Consider the following 21,598-nt stretch of genomic DNA (forward strand, 5'->3'; position numbering starts at 1 on the left):
CGTAAAGCTAGAATGACGCTCTAGGATCAACGACTATGAGGACAACAGTCGTTGGTGTTCCTGTTATCAAATAAGCCTGATGGCTCGAAGTCATAATGATATATCAATTTCTGGCCGAACAAGGCTGTAGGTGGAGCTAGTTAGCCTGTACGTGAGCGCTTACCTGGTCAAAGGATGAGACAGTTCTCCCTTGGGCGCCTCATCAGGCGAGAGGCCATGTCTAGAAGAAATTCAATTCTCGGCAGGAATAACGATTCGTGGATATTTTGAAATCAGGCGACGTTTCCATACAGATACAAAATGCCTGCGGCAATTGCAATCTTCATAATGCTCGTCTTCCGTCCATAACTATCTATCAGATTAGTTTGAGAATTGCACATCTTATTAATATAGCGTAGGACTGTAGGCCCAATGCCGCCTTCCTCTCAGTCAGAGCCCAGCCCACAGCAGGTAATTCCCTTCGTCAAACGCAAATCAAGGATGGGGGTTTGACCACCCACCGACTGTGCAACTAAATTTTATTGCATTAAGTAGTGTTAGATATTGGTTTCGTGAAGATACTCCAAAACCTCGAATGCAATGAATGCCGCTCCGCCTCCAATCATTACAAGAAGGAGGGATTCTAAACTAAAGAAACGACACAATGGGTCTCTTTTATTAGAAGAAATGGGCCTACTATAACCAGTGACCTTGATTTCGTTTCACTGTCAATGTCAGCCAAGATCAGAGCGTGATTATAACACATGCGACTCCATTGGCCCATCCATTGATAAAATAATAGTACCCGACTTATTGGCCCATCCCCATTCAAAACTATTGTAATGATTGGGGGCGGAGCCTCAGACCTTGTATTCGAGGTTTTAGAGTATCTTCTTATTCTATATAACCTCCCCAACTGGCTTATTTCATACTCCTTTGAAGGGTCTTCAAGATCTTCTTAATGCCAAATCAGCTTGTCGTAACTTATCATATTATATAGGTGAGCATCTTTAGAACCTGTTAGCATGATTGATACCAATGATTTAGGGCATTGATCATAAAGTGAGGTGATCAGTGACCGGCAGCGATACCGAATGGCCAGACAAATAACCTACCTGTGTCGCTCATCGAACAAAGAATGAATTGATTTTCAGTTATCTGCTGTTTACTGCGAACATAGTGAGTGCCAAATGATAGCCACCAGCTATTAATGTAGCTAATAATATAATTGGAAAAGGGCGTGACTGTACAGTTATCATGCATAAACTTTCAAACGAATGTTCCAGATGATTTTTTCTATTCATGAAAATGCCAGCGAGCGAATCGCCTTGCGAGATCCCGCCGAATAATGGGATATCAATACAACAAATAGGAATAATTTTAGGTCATTTGTTTGCGTTTTGGTAAATCAGATATTGTCGTTTGTGTTCTTGTCAGTATTCATCATTCTGTACCGACTGTACTGATTGAATAAGTGTGAGAAGTGATATCATGATCAAATTAGGAAATAGTTCATTTTATTGTCCAGCGAGATAAAAGTTTGTGTTTTTCAACCGAAGGTGGCTTAGTGGGATGGATTGGTTTCAAGAGCCAATGGAACCCGCTGAATGGGAAAGATTGCTGATGGCCGTTACAGCCGATGGAACCCCCTGAATGGGAAAGATTGCTGATGGCCGTTACAGCCGATGGAACCCGCTGAATGGGAAAGATTGCTGATGGCCGTTACAGCAGATGGAACCCGCTGAATGGGAAAGGTTGCTGATGGCCGTTACAGCCGATGGAACCCGCTGAATGGGAAAGATTGCTGATGGCCGTTACAGCCGATGGAACCCGCTGAATGGGAAAGATTGCCGATCGCCGTTACAGCCGATGGAACCCGCTGAATGGGAAAGATTGCTGATGGCCGTTACAGCCGATGGAACCCGCTGAATGGGAAAGATTGCCGATCGCCGTTACAGCCGATGGAACCCGCTGAATGGGAAAGATTGCTGATGGCCGTTACAGCAGATGGAACCCGCTGAATGGGAAAGATTGTCGATGGCCGTTACAGCCGATGGAACCCGCTGAATGGGAAAGATTGCCGATCGCCGTTACAGCCGATGGAACCCGCTGAATGGGAAAGATTGCTGATGGCCGTTACAGCAGATGGAACCCGCTGAATGGGAAAGATTGTCGATGGCCGTTACAGCCGATGGAACCCGCTGAATGGGAAAGATTGTCGATGGCCGTTACAGCCGATGGAACCCGCTGAATGGGAAAGATTGCCGATGGCCGTTACAGCCCATGGAACCCGCTGAATGGGAAAGATTGCCGATGGCCGTTACAGCCGATGGAACCCCCTGAATGGGAAAGATTGCCAATGGTTGTTACAGCCGATGGAACCCGCTGAATGGGAAAGATTGCTGATGGCCGTTACAGCCGATGGGACCCGCTGAATGGGAAAGATTGCTGATGGCCGTTACAGCCGATGGAACCCGCTGAATGGGAAAGGTTGCTGATGGCCGTTACAGACGATGGAACCCGCTGAATGGGAAAGATTGCTGATGGCTGTTACAGCCGATGGAACCCGCTGAATGGGAAAGATTGCCGATGGCCGTTACAGCCGATGGAACCCGCTGAATGGGAAAGATTGCTGATGGCCGTTACAGCCGATGGAACCCGCTGAATGGGAAAGATTACTGATGGCCGTTACAGCCGATGGAACCCGCTGAATGGGAAAGATTGCTGATCGCCGTTACAGCCGATGGAATCCGCTGAATGGGAAAGATTGCCGATGGCCGTTACAGCCGATGGAACCCGCTGAATGGGAAAGATTGCTGAAGGCCGTTACAGCCGATGGAACCCGCTGAATGGGAAAGATTGCTGATGGCCGTTACAGCCGATGGAACCCGCTGAATGGGAACGATTGCTGATGGCCGGTACAGCAGATGGAACCCGCTGAATGGGAAAGATTGCTGATGGCCGTTACAGCCTGCAGTTGCACCTCTTATTTTGTTCATCGTAATTTGGAAAATAATATTTCTAATAGGTTCTTTGTTATACTTTATGTAAACCGAATAGCTGCTGGGTGCACTGCGCAGCTAGGCTAACCTAACTGGAGCCCATCCCTAAATGATTGTTTTGCCTAATCGTCTCCACCTCCCCAGAGACCAAAGTTAATTTCAATGAAAGCGTTGCATCAAGTTAATAAACTAGCTGCAGCACGGAACCATTAAAAACCATGCAACACACTCCCGTAGTCTTAGCTTTTAACTTCACAAATTACTTCAAGCAACGTTATTATCGGCTTGGGATGTTGGATGACTTCATTCAATATCTGTCACAGTCGACGGAGAGCCTTAGTGGTTTAGAACCATTCGCTGGCGCTAATGGTTTTACTAATTAGATGATTATAGTGCATTGAAGGTGTTAACTAATAAATGATGTATTAACAAGTTGCTTCAGAAGGAGTAGCAGTTCAACGAGCCGCCTTTTCTATATGATAAAGTAGGTCATTTTCATTGACAAATACGATTCCTTTTTCTGCGAGGATATTTAGTTAGGGAGGCTAGTCAAAGAGCTCAACAATTTCAACTGTATCCTATTGTCGGTTCTGCTGGTCATAACTGAAGGAGCGGTAACAATTTGATCATAATCTAAGCTTCAAACACCACTCGGAGTGCGAGTGTTAAAATGACATCACCTCAAGTGAAGAGACCGGATACTGAGCAGCTGCACATTGGAGCATGATACACAGTTTTAAATGGAACCCAAAGCCAAAGAGTCTTAGCCGCGCTAGCTGGTCACAATCACTACGTTGTTCCACATCCAAAACGGATATGGTATTCTAAGAATATAAACGTTGTTTTCTTCAATTACGGTTATTTCCAATAGGCATGCTACCATTCCTTTCTGTAGTTGGTGGCGTCTTGGGTCTTACCTGGAACATGATAAAACGTGGGCCCATCGACTGAGTGACCTACAATAATGCATGTAGATTTCACAGGTGTCCAAGACGCAAACATTGTCCAATAATTCTCATGAGTTAAGTCTTGCAACTCTGAGCCATGAAGCGTAGACGACGCCGCTGTAACTGAGCCGTTTTTGATATTTATCAAATGCCTCATTACAAATAATAAGCTGGCCCTTGTAATAGTTTTACTCCCTTTGTTAGCTGGCTTAAGCCACGGAATGCTGTCTTTGCTTAGTTATCTCAGCATGTGTGTGAGGGACGTGAATCGAGAGACCGATGATAGCTAGGTGGTCGATCGCTCCAGTCAACGTTTATAGCTACAATCCAACCTTGACTCAGGAATAAGCGGAGGAGCAGTGACTGGGACGAGGCTGGAGAGGAAATTGATAATTCAGGAGACGGAAAGATCATTATCCATGCAACACAGGTCTTTGTTGAAACTAAAGAGCATTTATAACAATTTCGGCAATAGTGTCGCACAAATTCGGACATCAGTGAATTAAGAATCGCACTGCCAGCGAGTTTGTTTCAGCTTGGCAGCGGAAATAGAACCAAGGAATCGCCATACTAGCGCATGCGTTGTCCACCACAGGAACAATAGCATTGGCCATTACAAGCAAGCTGTCGGCTGCCAAGTCACCTTCCACTCCACAGTTGTGGCTCCTATCATTCAATTGTAAACTGGATCATATGAACATCTTCATTGAGGGCATATTACCGTCATTTCCTTCATTTTAACCTTAGATAAGCAATATTAACTTCAAATAAAGGAGTCGACTTCGATGCACTAAATGTCATTAACTTGGTATTATTTAGTTAACAATTGCAGCGAGCAATTCTAGTGCTAGCTAATGATGCGAGAGACTGTATGCCGGGGATACGAATGATGGAACTTTCCTAACGTTTTCTGATTGACAATATTAGCTGTGAACAAATATGTATAAAGATATTCCTTCAAGACCCTAAGGCTGTCTCTATCTGACTCTAGCCTTTCTTTTTTAGCTTTGTTCCTGCACAGTTACTTTGCAAATGTTGAAGAGTACCAAGTCGAGGGGCTTTAACCAGGAATAGAAAAACACACACAGTGATAATGAACTGCGAGTCAGTCTGTGAAATCTCTTTCAACATTAGTATCAAATTTAAAAGTAGTGAATGTAGAATATGGGGAGTCGAGCCCATCCTTGAGCGGATCGACGTCGTTGATTATCATTGACGCATGGCTAATATAGATACGGGGCGGGGGGGGGGGGGCAATTATTCCAATTATTTCATTGGAACAAGTGTCCATGGGTGTTCTTCATACCTTGTGATATTTAACGAGGTAACGTCGGCCCCGGCGAGCGGTCTTCATGCCCTATGATCCCACTGAGCGAGGTAACGTCGGCCCGAGCGGTCTTCATGCCCTATGATCCCACTGAGCGAGGTATACGTCGGCCCGAGCGGTCTTCATACCCTATGATCCCACTGAGCGAGGTAACGTCGGCCCGAGCGGTCTTCATGCCCTATGATCCCACTGAGCGAGGTAACGTCGGCCCGAGCGGTCTTCATACCCTATGATCCCACTGAGCGAGGTATACGTCGGCCCGAGCGGTCTTCATACCCTATGATCCCACTGAGCGAGGTATACGTCGGCCCGAGCGGTCTTCATGCCCTATGATCCCACTGAGCGAGGTAACGTCGGCCCGAGCGGTCTTCATACCCTATGATCCCACTGAGCGAGGTATACGTCGGCCCGAGCGGTCCTCATGCCCTATGATCCCACTGAGCGAGGTAACGTCGGCCCGAGCGGTCTTCATACCCTATGATCCCACTGAGCGAGGTAACGTCGGCCCGAGCGGTCTTCATGCCCTATGATCCCACTGAGCGAGGTAACGTCGGCCCGAGCGGTCTTCATGCCCTATGATCCCACTGAGCGAGGTAACGTCGGCCCGAGCGGTCTTCATACCCTATGATCCCACTGAGCGAGGAACCAATATAATCAGTGTTGGTTGCTGCCTGAAAAGTAACTTTGTAATCTCACCTGTTAAAAGTGACTCTTCTGCTCCATTTGTGTCTTCGATTTCGGTGGAAAGTATCACTTGAGCAGCGACAAGCAGCAGTGTGACGGCAACAAAAACTAACTTTTCGAATGGAGACATGACTGAAAATACAAGTTAATGAAAATATGTAACTCAGTTGAATGTTTTTATTTAAGGAGGTCGGATGGGGTGCGGCATGAGTTCAGCTGACCATTACTAGTTGCTGAAAACAAACTTGCAGGATATGGTGAAACTATGACATCGTTAAAAACTGTTCTTGAATAACCTTTACACATAACACCTACGTTAAATTTGAAAGATGTTAGTCCTCGATATTCAGTTAAACGTGAAAACAGAATCCGTCAGTAGAATGGAACAAATTCTCTTCCGAACCGAAGAATTTGTCACAGCTGCATATACTAAATGTCGACTTGTAGTTTTAGTTTTAGTGTGAAACATTGAGTGTAAGTGCTAGATTCATGAAATGTTAGGACAATACCCAAATTATCCATATCTAACAATGTATTCCATATCAACCAAATATTGATAGGCTGTAATTCTATAAAATGAGGACGTTTTTTTATGGCCACCCGATGTATAATATCGTAGCATTATATTTCGTTTTAGAAGAAGAGGTCCAATCGTGCTGGGGTAAACTAAGAATTTATTTTCTTAGAATATTCAATTCCATGCTGAAGACCCCAGTGGCAGATTGTGTTGCACTTTATTCCGCCTCTTTCATGGACAATACGACAGCTTGGAAAGACATTACTATACGATATCCTTATACTGCCATAACGACAAGTCGGGTAGAATTCGGTACAAACAATTTGAGACGGGACTGATTGAACTGACACTCGCAACAGCGCCATCTCAGTTAGTGGTTTCTGAGATACCGAGGTAGAAAAACTCTCTGATGGTCACACAACGTAGATTGCAATGAGAATAACTTAATGACATGGCAGCACTAATCGCCCTGTGCTATCTCATAAACGTATAGTATTAGTAATTGGTTCACAACTTGCACTTCTTGGAGCTATAATTCTTTCGATAAGATTCGTCGATATCCTTGTTGACAGGAAATAGCCCACCGTGATCACCACGTAGCGTATCTCACCGAAGCGACCGGTTTTTTCGGTCCTGCGCTACGGCTACTGCGACACCAAGTACGGTCAACTTGAATCACGGCTCTCCAACCGGCGTAGCTTTAAGAGCAGGTTCATGTAATCTAGACACCGCCTCAAGGATCTAATATGCTATGGTGAAATACAACAGATTCTTTGAATAAATCCTTGTTCTTCATTCCTTAAAGGCCATGTAATAAAGAACGCCTGAGTGCTTCAGGAAAAGTCCGGGATTCCAATCAAAGGTTTTCAGGGATGAACATCATACTTTTAAAAGAGCAGTTAACTATGGGGGGTCATGTTCATAGAATCCCCATGCTTAGATTATGCTAAAAGATAATGAAAATCACTGTTATGAATTAGGACGAGAGTACATTTTTGAACTGAATACTTAAAAGCCCAATTGAAAATACATGTCTGTCATCAATCGAGAGACGGACGTCGTGCTACGTTTCCATCCATCATTCCTGAAACACTCCATTATGGCCAATATTGTCATCAAAAGGGGGAGAGTTTGTTTTTCCTTCAGCGTGGAGGCAAAATTATAGAGTCTTACTTTCAATGACCAAGGTCCTTTAGTGTAGTCAGTTCTCGTCTCAGAGCAGGCAAACTAGCGAGCCATACTTTCAATTACCAAGGTCCTTTAGTGTAGTCAGTTCTCGTCTCAGAGCAGGCAAACTAGCGAGCCATACTTTCAATTACCAAGGTCCTTTAGTGTAGTCAGTTCTCGTCTCAGAGCAGGCAAACTAGCGAGCCATACTTTCAATGACCAAGGTCCTTTAGTGTAGTCAGTTCTCGTCTCAGAGCAGGCAAACTAGCGAGCCGTACTTTCAATGACCAAGGTCCTTTAGTGTAGTCAGTTCTCGTCTCAGAGCAGGCAAACTAGCGAGCCATACTTTCAATGACCAAGGTCCTTTAGTGTAGTCAGTTCTCATCTCAGAGCAGGCAAACTAGCGAGCCATACTTTCAATTACCAAGGTCCTTTAGTGTAGTCAGTTCTCGTCTCAGAGCAGGCAAACTAGCGAGCCATACTTTCAATGACCAAGGTCCTTTAGTGTAGTCAGTTCTCGTCTCAGAGCAGGCAAACTAGCGAGCCGTACTTTCAATGACCAAGGTCCTTTAGTGTAGTCAGTTCTCATCTCAGAGCAGGCAAACTAGCGAGCCATACTTTCAATTACCAAGGTCCTTTAGTGTAGTCAGTTCTCGTCTCAGAGCAGGCAAACTAGCGAGCCATACTTTCAATGACCAAGGTCCTTTAGTGTAGTCAGTTCTCGTCTCAGAGCAGGCAAACTAGCGAGCCATACTTTCAATGACCAAGGTCCTTTAGTGTAGTCAGTTCTCGTCTCAGAGCAGGCAAACTAGCGAGCCGTACTTTCAATGACCAAGGTCCTTTAGTGTAGTCAGTTCTCGTCTCAGAGCAGGCAAACTAGCGAGCCGTACTTTCAATGACCAAGGTCCTTTAGCGTGACCAGTACTCGACTCAGAGCAGGCAAACTAGCGAGCCATACTTTCAATGACCAAGGTCCTTTAGTGTAGTCAGTTCTCGTCTCAGAGCAGGCAAACTAGCGAGCCATACTTTCAATTACCAAGGTCCTTTAGTGTAGTCAGTTCTCGTCTCAGAGCAGGCAAACTAGCGAGCCATACTTTCAATGACCAAGGTCCTTTAGTGTAGTCAGTTCTCGTCTCAGAGCAGGCAAACTGGCGAGCCATACTTTCAATAACCAAGGTCCTTAAGTGTAGTCAGTACTCGTCTCAGAACAGGCAAACTAGCGAGCCACACTTTCAATGACCAAGATCCTTTAGTGTAGTCAGTTCTCGTCTCAGAGCAGGCAAACTAGCGAGCCATACTTTCATTGACCAAGGTCCTTTAGTGTAGTCAGTTCTCGTCTCAGAGCAGGCAAACTAGCGAGCCGTACTTTCAATGACCAAGGTCCTTTAGCGTGACCAGTACTCGACTCAGAGGAGGCAAACTAGCGAGCCATACTTTCAATGACCAAGGTCCTTTAGTGTAGTCAGTTCTCATCTCAGAGGAGGCAAACTAGCGAGCCATACTTTCAATGACCAAGGTCCTTTAGTGTAGTCAGTTCTCATCTCAGAGGAGGCAAACTAGCGAGCCATACTTTCAATGACCAAGGTCCTTTAGTGTAGTCAGTTCTCGTCTCAGAGCAGGCAAACTAGCGAGCCATACTTTCAATGACCAAGGTCCTTGAGCGTGACCAGTACTCGACTCAGAGCAGGCAAACTAGCGAGCCATACTTTCAATGACCAAGGTCCTTTAGTGTAGTCAGTTCTCATCTCAGAGCAGGCAAACTAGCGAGCCATACTTTCAATGACCAAGGTCCTTTAGCGTGACCAGTACTCGACTCAGAGCAGGCAAACTAGCGAGCCATACTTTCAATGACCAAGGTCCTTTAGTGTAGTCAGTTCTCGTCTCAGAGCAGGCAAACTAGCGAGCCATACTTTCAATGACCAAGGTCCTTTAGTGTAGTCAGTTCTCGTCTCAGAGCAGGCAAACTGGCGAGCCGTACTTTCAATGACCAAGGTCCTTTAGTGTAGTCAGTTCTCATCTCAGAGCAGGCAAACTAGCGAGCCATACTTTCAATGACCAAGGTCCTTTAGTGTAGTCAGTTCTCATCTCAGAGCAGGCAAACTAGCGAGCCATACTTTCAATGACCAAGGTCCTTTAGTGTAGTCAGTTCTCATCTCAGAGCAGGCAAACTGGCGAGCCATACTTTCAATGACCAAGGTCCTTTAGTGTAGTCAGTTCTCATCTCAGAGCAGGCAAACTGGCGAGCCATACTTTCAATGACCAAGGTCCTTTAGTGTAGTCAGTTCTCGTCTCAGAGCAGGCAAACTGGCGAGCCATACTTTCAATGACCAAGGTCCTTTAGTGTAGTCAGTTCTCATCTCAGAGCAGGCAAACTAGCGAGCCATACTTTCAATGACCAAGGTCCTTTAGCGTGACCAGTACTCGACTCAGAGCAGGCAAACTAGCGAGCCATACTTTCAATGACCAAGGTCCTTTAGTGTAGTCAGTTCTCGTCTCAGAGCAGGCAAACTAGCGAGCCATACTTTCAATGACCAAGGTCCTTTAGCGTGACCAGTACTCGACTCAGAGCAGGCAAACTAGCGAGCCATACTTTCAATGACCAAGGTCCTTTAGTGTAGTCAGTTCTTGTCTCAGAGCAGGCAAACTAGCGAGCCATACTTTCAATGACCAAGGTCCTTTAGTGTAGTCAGTTCTCGTCTCAGAGCAGGCAAACTAGCGAGCCATACTTTCAATGACCAAGGTCCTTTAGCGTGACCAGTACTCGACTCAGAGCAGGCAAACTAGCGAGCCATACTTTCAATGACCAAGGTCCTTTAGTGTAGTCAGTTCTCATCTCAGAGCAGGCAAACTAGCGAGCCATACTTTCAATGACCAAGGTCCTTTAGTGTAGTCAGTTCTCGTCTCAGAGCAGGCAAACTAGCGAGCCATACTTTCAATGACCAAGGTCCTTTAGTGTAGTCAGTTCTCGTCTCAGAGCAGGCAAACTAGCGAGCCATACTTTCAATGACCAAGGTCCTTTAGTGTAGTCAGTTCTCATCTCAGAGCAGGCAAACTAGCGAGCCATACTTTCAATGACCAAGGTCCTTTAGTGTAGTCAGTTCTCGTCTCAGAGCAGGCAAACTAGCGAGCCATACTTTCAATGACCAAGGTCCTTTAGTGTAGTCAGTTCTCGTCTCAGAGCAGGCAAACTAGCGAGCCATACTTTCAATGACGAAGGTCCTTTAGTGTAGTCAGTTCTTGTCTCAGAGCAGGCAAACTAGCGAGCCATACTTTCAATGACCAAGGTCCTTTAGTGTAGTCAGTTCTCGTCTAAGAGGAGGCAAACTGGCGAGCCGTACTTTCAATGGGCAATGTTCTATTGTCCTAAAACCACCCTCGCCTGTAGCAACTGAATGATTTCGCAGATATTAATTGATTTTTCCACAGCATTTAACAAATTTTAAATCCTTCTATGGGCTATTCATCCATTATTTACCGCTCAGGCCAGCAGGAAATCGCACATCCATTAACAAGCTGATGATGAATGTGTGCGTACCTGTTGCGTATGGAGATTTCATTATAAGTCAATAGCGATAGGAGCGAGACCAGTGGAAGGATGGCTACGCTACGATTATAACAAGCATTGGTAAAACAATAACTCTTCCACCCCCTTCTTTTTTCAGACACGTGACACTTTTATACTCTCAAACTAAAACAACATTCGTCAACACAGAACGCAAGCACACCTTAATCTTACTTTCTTAATCAAGTAGTGTATGCATAAAGGACAGTAGAATTTTATCAGAACTTCAAAGTTTGAAGATTTAAAAAGATAAAGGTTGTTGTACGTATTCGTGTACACTGACTTATTAGTGCATCGATATTGACATTTATCACTCTCCACTATTCATGAAATCTTCCGGTTGTTTTCTTTCATGTATTCCTTCTAATGCGTGAAGTTGAGAAATACCCACTAAAGAAAGGTGACCTCTGTCAAGCCCAATAATATTTAAAGGGCTCCAAGAAAGGTGTTGACTTGATTTGCAAATCTATAACCTAGAAATAGTGTTGCGTCCCAAAATGTATCTGAAGAAACAAAACACTTTGTAAAAACTGGCCCAACAGTTGTCGCACAGCGGCCGGCCAAATAGACGTCTTTTACTTCCAAAAAAGTCGACAATGTTAACATGATTAAAGGTAAGAGACCTCGTGTTTTAGGTTGAAGTTGTCAAGTGAGATAAAGGCCACCAAAAGTTAGCCTCTTTGTCTGTGGAATTTGTCGATAACGGGAAAACGCATTATTGACTATTAAGAAGAAGGTTCTATACGGCGAAATGCTATATCTTTCGACAGCCTTTTGAAGTTAAGTTCGAAAGATTTCGCCTGATAGTAGGTAATAGCGTGGTTTCTATTGTAGTGATGTCATCATTTATCTATCCAATGTTCAGTGTAAGAGCAATAAGAATCAATATGATTCAATAGGAGACTGATGTCATGCTTGCCGTTGTCAATTACTTGACTCGACTGTTATACTTCTGTAAATGTCCGTGGCGACAAAACTGTGCCTTTTGGAAATTAAAGGCCAATAAAAGGGATTCGGAAATTGGCAGTTACGAGGGTCAATTGTTCTTAGCAAAGTGTTGATTAGTTTTGGCGGGTATTATTATCATCACATAATTGGTGAAGTGCCGCAATCAATAGAAACCAAAAAATATGTCGCTTGTCCTCAAAGAGATCATTCATCCTAATGTGAAAGGAAATATTACAAAAAGATTTACCGAGGTCGTGTGAGGAGACTCGAAGATAGCAGCATGTTCGTTTGACGAAAACTATGAATAGGCCTGATCTCCCTCATTTCCGCCCATTGCCCATTCATAAAGGTCAAGCCCTCTCCCAACTGTTATTTTACAAGAAATACTTCTAGATATTTTCCCGATAACCAACCCTCTAATACATATCATCGGAAACCAATCCAATATGCCACAAATGAGATAATGAAACAATAGTTTGGAACACACGGAAAGAAACAGAAGAATCCGATAATGTAGCTGAAAACCAAATGGGGATCAGCCGACACCAGCCTCCAGGTAGCTTTGTACACGAATCGCCCTGCTGTCTAAAAGGAAGAAACATTACACCAGCGCGGATCCGTTTGTTTGAAGAACAGTGACCAATACCTGAAGTTAACTTAGGTTTCCGATAGAATCAAGACTTTTTCTGAACTTCAGTATCACGAGAAAAAGATTTAAAATACAAGCCTGGGTGTGGTGGTCGTTATTATTTGACGGATAAGAACTCGGTAGAACGAAGGAAAGTACCGGCATTAAAACATACAACAACAAAACTATCAAACCGAATTATTATAAAAATCAATGCCCAGTATATCGATGGAAGTAACATAGGGAGAGAACAGTTCAAACCAGTCTGTTAAGCTTTGCGATTTTACTAAAGGGTATAATGTTACGAAATATTTCTTAATTCTTCACATAAGCACTCAGACAAGGCCTAGAATCACGTAACATCTTGGGATATGAAAAATTAACAAATGAAACAATGAAGAACATATTGGAAATAAGGACCCGTACGAGAGCTGAAGGCCCGATTTCCAAATCGTTTGTAAATTAGTGATACTCTCTATTCAGAGCAAGAACGACTGAGATAAGTTAGCTCCCAACATGAATATCGGATTCCTACCTTAGGTGTTATCTCAAAACAGAAAAGGCTAAAGAATCACTTGCAAAATACTGAACCCGATGAATAAATAAAAGGTGAGAGTCCAAGAGTAAAATCCATAGAACAATTTACTAATCTCCGCGCTCCTACCTTCTTCTGTCCTGGCTTCACCGAGAATAACTCCCTTCCTTCTGACTATCCACTCGTGACTGAGCTAAACCCTGGACGACAGCGCCACTAGCAACTCTCCAACTGTCCTATGATAAATGCACGAGCCACTCGATCGTCTACGTTTATATCACCGTCAGTTTTTAACAGCGTTTCAGCGTGGTTCGCATAAAATTTGTGGATTAGTGTAGGCGGTTGATGACGTCAGGTTCGCTTTCTCACGAAATCATTGTTAGAATGATAGCGTTTGATGATGAGGAGGTATTGATACTTTCTCTCTCAGTAATGTGTACTTACTCCTCAGTCCATGTTACTTCACTATTGGCTTTGTTGTATAACTGAAGAATCCTATTTCTGACGCTGGTGACGCGGTATACGTCCATCCTCAGGATACCGAATAAGACTCAAAGATTCTTCAATCTGATTATGAGGGTCATGCCTGTTCACCGTTACTCTGCATCAGTGTGTCGGTAACTTCACGCCCAAAAAAATGACACCGCTTTGGTGTCAACAAACATCTAAAGAAAGATGTGTCATATGACATTTTCAGCAAATACTGGGTTCTCATCTGACTACAGCGTATCTTTATGGCTGTATCAATACTGTCATCAACATTTATCATACTCTTAGTAACAGATCTCGATGGCCTAGTGGTTAAGGTGTCAGCTTCGTGAACGGAAGGTCAGCGGTTCGAGGCCCGCTGGTAACCCCTTTGCGATGCGCCAGCTAGTCAAATATAGAATACTAACTGCCTTGTCGTAGGCATTGAAGATAGGAGTTTGGAAGTGTGTCTCAAGCCAAAAGCTGGCTGGCCCTTTTAGGGTGACACATTTGGCGGGTTTGGCGTTGCCATCAAGGTGTTTGAAGTGTCTCAGTATTTGTACATGTAATTGGTCTTTGCCTCATACTGTCATAAGTCGCATACATGTAATTGATTTTTTTTAAATGAACAAAAGTTTGTCTATTATATTATTTCTTCTGGCCTAATATAGAGTCTCCAGTATACTGTGTGACGGCAAATAGCGGAGTGAGAGCAACATGTAGGCAACGAACTTGAAACATATTCCCCCAACTACACTTGAATATTGATGACTGTCCAGTTAGAGCCAATTATAAGTTAGCTGCAGTATGCTGTTGCAACGAACACATGTAATAAGAGTCATTTCTATTATCGACGCAGACGACATGTAGTTGTTGAGTGTGGCCATCCTTGACAAAGTTGGCCCTATCTATTAACAGCAACTTCCATACTTCATATAAAACCTACCTTCCATGTTGGACATATCCAGTGTACTCCTAGTCTTATATTTACAGAAAAACAAGTCGGCAACCGCAATATCGAATTATACACATTGTTCCTTCGTCATTACAGATTCAACCATGGACAAGGCAGTGGGGACTTGAGTAAGTTATCAGCTTCAACCCCTTGACAAGTTTCTTTTTATTCAAAAGCAACATCGAAGAAAGGCGACGTCAGTTGGAAATGACACCGCGTCATTCATTGCCGGCATAGTGCTAAACAGGAAAGGCCTGAATAGTTATATTTCCTCAGGAAGCTTCGGAATTACCTTTTCAGATTGCGGTACGAAAGGCTTCTCTTTAAACAAGATGAAAACACCATCGTATATTCCCAAAGCTCTTCAATACTCCAATAGAATATCATTCTCTTTCAATCTGTTAAACCAACAAATCACCGATGGTGGGTAAACAATTTCCAGTGGTCAAAACCTTCAAACTTTCATGATCAGACCGTTTTTGGGCCAGAAATGATGGACACGACACTTGTAAGATTAGTTGCTATGAACTATCAGTTACAAACGGTGTTATGCACTGCAAAAATGGTGGCATTATGTGTACACCATTTCGCTCATCAGAAACATGGCTATGATTGACCGTGCTTATTAAGATGCACTAAAATAATTTCACTTTATGGTTAACTGCGAGGGAACAAGAACTAACACTGCACTCACTGGAGAAAATGTTTGAAAAATTTTAAAAGTTAGAAGATGACGCATGAGTATGAAATTTTTTCAGAAGTCAAGTCAGTTCAAAATTTTGAAAAATTTTCAAAGTCAAAAAAGTTTTGGGACTGATGATATTGGTGATGTTGTTTCATTTTGAGCGAAAAAAAAAAGTTTAAAAAAAAGTTGTACTTAGAAATTTTTTCAGAGGTCAGTCAGTTCAAAACATTTTCAAAGTAAAAAAAGTTTAGGGACTGATGATATTCCTATATGATGATTTATATTTAATGCATTTGAAAGTAGCTCAATTAGGAGAAGGTGGGGAAATGACTTTCATAGGGAATCGACGACATCTAGTGCTCTTCAATTGACGATAAATTATTCATTATTTGACCACCGATCTCACCAATTCATAATCGGTTCGCTGATTTCAAGTCTCGCATGCAGAATCAATTGGTCGCGATTTTCTCCGAGTTTTCTTGCAGTGGTCATCTGTCGTATGTAGCAATCGGATGACATTCAATGAGTGTCTCCATTGTATTCAGGCAGCAGGTGTATCTCAAGGTCAGACATAAACAAGTTGAGGCCTATCCCGAGGTGTCACATCAACAAGTCGAGGCCTATCCCGAGGTGTCACATAAACAAGTCGAGGCCTATCCCAAGGTCTCATATCAAAAAGTCGAGACCTATCCGAGGTCTAACATGAACTACTCTATCCTTACCCCGAGGGCTGACATGAGCCATTCTATCCCTACCCCGAGGTCTGACATGAACTACTCTATCCCTACCCCGAGGTCTGACATGAACTACTTTATCCTTACCCCGAGGTCTGACATGAACTACTCTATCCCTACCCCGAGGTCTGACATGAACCATTCTATCCTTACCCCGAGGGCTGACATGAACCATTCTATCCTTACCCCGAGGGCTGACATGAACCATTCTATCCCTACCCCGAGGTCTGACATGAACTACTCTATCCCTACCCCGAGGGCTGACATGAACCCTTCTATCCCTACCCCGAGGGCTGACATGAACTACTCTATCCCTACCCCGAGGTCTGACATAAACCATTGTATCCTTACCCCGAGGTCTGACATGAACCCTTCTATCCTTACCCCGAGGGCTGACATGAACCTTTGTATCCTTACCCCGAGGTCTGACATGAACCATTCTATCCTTACCCCGAGGGCTGACATGAACCTTTGTATCCTTACCCCGAGGTCTGACATGAACCTTTGTATCCTTACCCCGAGGTCTGACATGAACCTTTGTATCCTTACCCCGAGGTCTGACATGAACCTTTGTATCCTTACCCCGAGGTCTGACATGAACCATTCTATCCTTACCCCGAGGGCTGACATGAACCTTTGTATCCTTACCCCGAGATCTGACATGAACTACTCTATCCCTACCCCGAGGGCTGACATGAACTACTCTATCCTTACCCTGAGGTCTGACATGAACCATTCTATCCCTACCCCGAGGTCTGACATGAACTACTCTATCCCTACCCCGAGGTCTGACATGAACTACTCTATCCTTTACCCGAGGTCTGACATGAACCATTCTATCCTTACCCCGAGGGCTGACATGAACCATTCTATCCCTACCCCGAGGTCTGACATGAACTACTCTATCCCTACCCCGAGGTCTGACATGAACCATTCTATCCCTTTCCCGAGGTCTGACATGAACTACTCTATCCCTACCCCGAGGGCTGACATGAACCATTCTATCCTTACCCCGAGGGCTGACATGAACCCTTCTATCCTTACCCCGAGGTCTGACATGAACCATTCTATCCCTACCCCGAGGTCTGACATGAACCATTCTATCCCTACACCGAGGTCTGACATGAACTACTCTATCCCTACCCCGAGGTCTGACATGAACCATTCTATCCCTACCCCGAGGTCTAACATGAACCACTGTATCCTTACCCGGATGCTTTCTGCAGATACCAACACAACAAAATGCCAAAAAACGCCAATTTATTGCTGAAAGAAGAAGTTAATTGTCTTTCGATCTGAGAAACAATCCATCTATGATACTCAATTGTATGACTAGATATTGTATTTATTGTATTAGAAACTTGTCCAGCGAGTCAATCTCATGGCCATTTAGCAGACTGCTACCGAATCTAAAACAATTCGGCTATATGTCTACCAACTGATCGTCCGTTGTGATCACCTGTTATGAGAGGAGACCGGGACCTGAGCAATAGTTACTGGCCTGATCTCGTGTGTTTTATAATGATTACTGACTAATCCTGGTGTATGACAGGTGGCCTATCACGCATGCCATGACATCATAATGAGGGATCAACACATAAAGGATGAGGTGCACTTCCTTCTTTTGTGCCAATTACTTTTTCATTTGCTGCAGATAAAGTATGTTGGTCAAAAATATAGGTTCCTGGATCGCCTCTTGATTACTCTTGAGTCGGTATTATCTTGTGGAATTACCTATTGGTACAATCGATTCTGTTCATGTTTGTGTCTGAGAGCAATTATATGTCTATCAATGAGTCAATCATCGTCTGCTGGTGTTTGTACATTCACATCATGGGCGCACGCCCGCTGCTCTCTCTTTTTATAAGAGCGCACAGAGAATCAGACTGAAGAAAGTGATATCATCGCACTTTTGATTTGAGACCGTCAAGAAAAGAATCAAGAAAAGGGAGTTTTGGTATCATCGACATTTTGTATTTCCTAGCTTAAACAACAACAGAATGCCTGACATAGCGGGCGAGAGCCAGATGCACTGACCTGATACTCGCACAAGCACACACATTTCGCGCCTTGGTAACATGTTGTTCGCCTTTTCATCGGTTTCGGACATTATTTCATATATGGGAACGTTGTGCCCTGGAGGTCAACTCTCGATGAACACTGTTCATAGCGACACATAATCTTTTTAAAATACAGACCTGACTAAGACAATTCCGCTATGACCTGCCAACTTTAAAGGTTGCTTATTAAAGCAGCTTTGAGTTGCTTGGTGTTATTGCGCGCCTTTTTCTGGACAATCTACCTTGTGTTGAGAACATGTCCATCAATAACCACGAAGTTCGCCGCAATATGAATAAACGCTAAAGATTTTTCAAGACGAGTATAAGCTGAGCCTCACCTCAGGCTTGTGCACTGAAGGCACTCACTCGCTCTCGACTGACGATAGCTGAGGCACGGAAGGCACTCACTCGCTCTCGACTGACGATAGCTGGTGCACTGAAGGCACTCACTCGCTCTCGACTGACGATAGCTGGTGCACTGAAGGCACTCACTCGCTCTCGACTGACGATAGCTGGTGCACTGAAGGCACTCACTCGCTCTCGACTGACGATAGCTGGTGCACTGAAGGCACTCACTCGCTCTCGACTGACGATAGCTGGTGCACTGAAGGCACTCACTCGCTCTCGACTGACGATAGCTGGTGCACTGAAGGCACTCACTCGCTCTCGACTGACGATAGCTGGTGCACTGAAGGCACTCACTCGCTCTCGACTGACGATAGCTGGTGCACTGAAGGCACTCACTCGCTCTCGACTGACGATAGCTGAAGCCCTCTAAGTAATGACCTTCTTGTCTACAGGCAACTGATAATCTATCGTCCGTGAATGGCACCAAATAGATCGCGCATCGACGGATGATCGTGAGGTGTGGCGATTATAAGGCGGAGACTCAGTGGCCATAAGATCAGCGATTACGGCGATGTTTGTTCCCCACGTATAGTAGGTAGTTTTCTACCCGACATACAGTAGCTGTGGTTTGTTTGAGAGCAGATAAGAGGGAAAATAGTGAAAAACACATGGTACACCAGACCTTGGTAGGCTTCCACTACTCTCGTCTTACTTGATGACGGTTATTCTAAGATCGCTTCCATAATGATTTTGACGCGGGAAGGGCATTGTGCATGTTGCACGAGCGAAATCCGCTTTTAATACAGAGCAACCCACTGATTGTTCGCTTTTTTGTCCTACCGCTAACTCCCCACAGAAAGGCATTGATTTCATCAGGGCTTTGAAATATCGAGAGGCGGAGTATATTTAAAATCACTGATTTCGTCAGGATGGTAAGGTACGGAGCCACAGGAACTTTTAGATGTGCGATACGATCGTGACCATTTCCCACTTCCGCCACTTTTGTTCGTGCGTTGACAGAATGGGTGTTACGAATAAAGACTAGTAAATGAGTTTACTTCAGTTTTGTACAGGAAGATATTGTGTGGAAATGTTCATGAAGTGACGTGAAATGTACGTGAATATGTGGCCACAATTATTGGGTATTAGTGTCTACCGGGGAACAAAGGCCTCATCTGTAAGACATATTTCGTCTTGACCATCACTTAACTCGAAAGACGCATGGGAATTTCCGATATTTCGACAACTTGCTTTTTAATCGTCTTCCCCAAAAGAAGCTTTACGTTGGCTCCTAACTGCCTTAGACGAACATCTGTAATCCGTCGATGAAAGCTAGTGAGAAATATCGACTTCCCTCACACTTGCTAATGTAAGTTGTGATTAGGAGGCTGGTGAGGGTAATGCTATAAGATGGCATTGTCATAAGCAGGAGATAACAATAAGGAGGTGACTAAACTACTAGACACAATCCAGCGTTGTATTAGTTGGAGTTACTTGGTTACTGCCGCGGCCTGAAGACATGTCAACCAGAATACATGTATGTTGAAAATTCGCAATCGATCATATCGGTTACTTCAGCGATCATCGATATCAGGAGTTTGTTATTTATTATATACCACACATATTCACCTGGAAGAACTCTACACTGCCGCTGATGGTACAACCTTCAACAAGCCTTTAGGTATCAAACACAACATAAATAAACATCCCAAATTTTATTGCAAAATATAAAGTAAACAGTTCCTCGACTTAATCAGATACACAGATAAGTAAATAAATCACCAATAAAACGAGGCATCAATTTGATAAGCTTCTCATTTTTCAGTATGAACCTCCATTGTATTCCTTCTGTTATTACCTGATTGATTTGAAAATTACATCCAGTATGGCAAACCTGGTATAAATGTCTTGAAAGCAGTTCATCAAGACACAACCGTTCGCCTTAAAGGGACCGTTCTCCTTCAAGGGGTTAAGATGGTCAGCAAAAACCCCCATTTCATTACTAGGCACACGCTAGGGCACTTTCACAGAATGGTACAGCAGATCGAAGCAGGTTGCCCTTACGGTGACAAAGAAAGAATGAAGATACCTTTATTGCACGACCGGAAATTGCATACTCTCGAATTCAGGTGATTTCCCTTGCTCCGGCAACATGAAAGGAAGGGCCGCTGATATTATTTTAGTTAATGCATTTTAGTATGCTGTTGGATGAGCATGGCTCTGGATTACTAACTGAGGTGTTCACAAATAAACTATTCACAGGAGGTCACCGTTCTATGGATGCAGTGATAAAGGCATTCGATTAGGAAGATTTTAAGATTTCACATGCAAAAGCCACAAAAAGCCATTCCGGAAAAATCAGATAATATCATGGTAAATTGAAGTTGGCAGTACCCGGGCTCTGAATACCAAACCGCTTCACCGGAAACGGTCTACCGTATTCAAACTCATCTATTTAGCCTATTCAAACTGGTGGACCAAGGAAAAGCATCCGACTTTAGAAAAGTTGCATTCACTCGAAAATACCTGAAGTGGATTTCGTTGATTTTGCGTCTGAACTTGTCATTTACCGTTTTAGTTGTTGCTCTCCGACCGACACATACCAGTTCACCAGCAAAGGGGTCCGTCCAACTGCCCTACTAATATTGGACTAAATAACCAAGGACATTTTAAGATGTCAATGTTGTCCTGGCATGCTGGTAAGGCACACACAGCTTTCCGGGATGTTGTTATTTTCCTACAGTACAGATTAAGGTTATGAAGAAGTCAACCATGTACATTTTTTAAAACCTCGAAACGGAAGCCGATTATAGGCATTCTACCGTGTTTGATGATAGGCGAATGCCCAGGTTATTAGTGAACTCGACTTGTTTTCGTTAGCAGAGTTTCTCAAGGCTCCTCCATGAAATAAGCCGGTGGTCTTACCGGGGCGAGGTTATTGCATTATCCACTTTGCATCAGTAGCAATCCGAGCACATGACATAAAATGTGTCTAAGCATCTGTAATGGCTGTTGAGAAAATGACTTTCATCTCTTGGGCCACGTATCGGTT

The 21,598-nt window shown here is 43.9% G+C and overlaps 1 long non-coding RNA gene across 2 annotated transcripts in view; it reads right to left on the reverse strand.

The window, feature by feature from the left end:
* The window catches only part of LOC135495724 (uncharacterized), a 73,022-nt gene that overhangs the window by 1,463 nt on the left and 49,961 nt on the right, over positions 1-21,598 (reverse strand). Inside the window, exons 1-2 of one of the 2 annotated variants that reach the window (XR_010448593.1) lie at positions 13,426-13,551; positions 5,952-6,071 (exon numbers count right to left, since the gene is read on the reverse strand). This is a non-coding gene — a long non-coding RNA (uncharacterized LOC135495724). Of the gene's footprint in view, positions 1-5,951; positions 6,072-13,425; positions 13,552-21,598 lie in introns of those variants that run through there. The other variant, XR_010448592.1, reaches the window with a different exon arrangement.

This window comes from Lineus longissimus, chromosome 11 (genome assembly GCF_910592395.1).
Source record: "Lineus longissimus chromosome 11, tnLinLong1.2, whole genome shotgun sequence".
Classification (NCBI taxonomy): Eukaryota; Metazoa; Nemertea; class Pilidiophora; order Heteronemertea; family Lineidae; genus Lineus; species Lineus longissimus.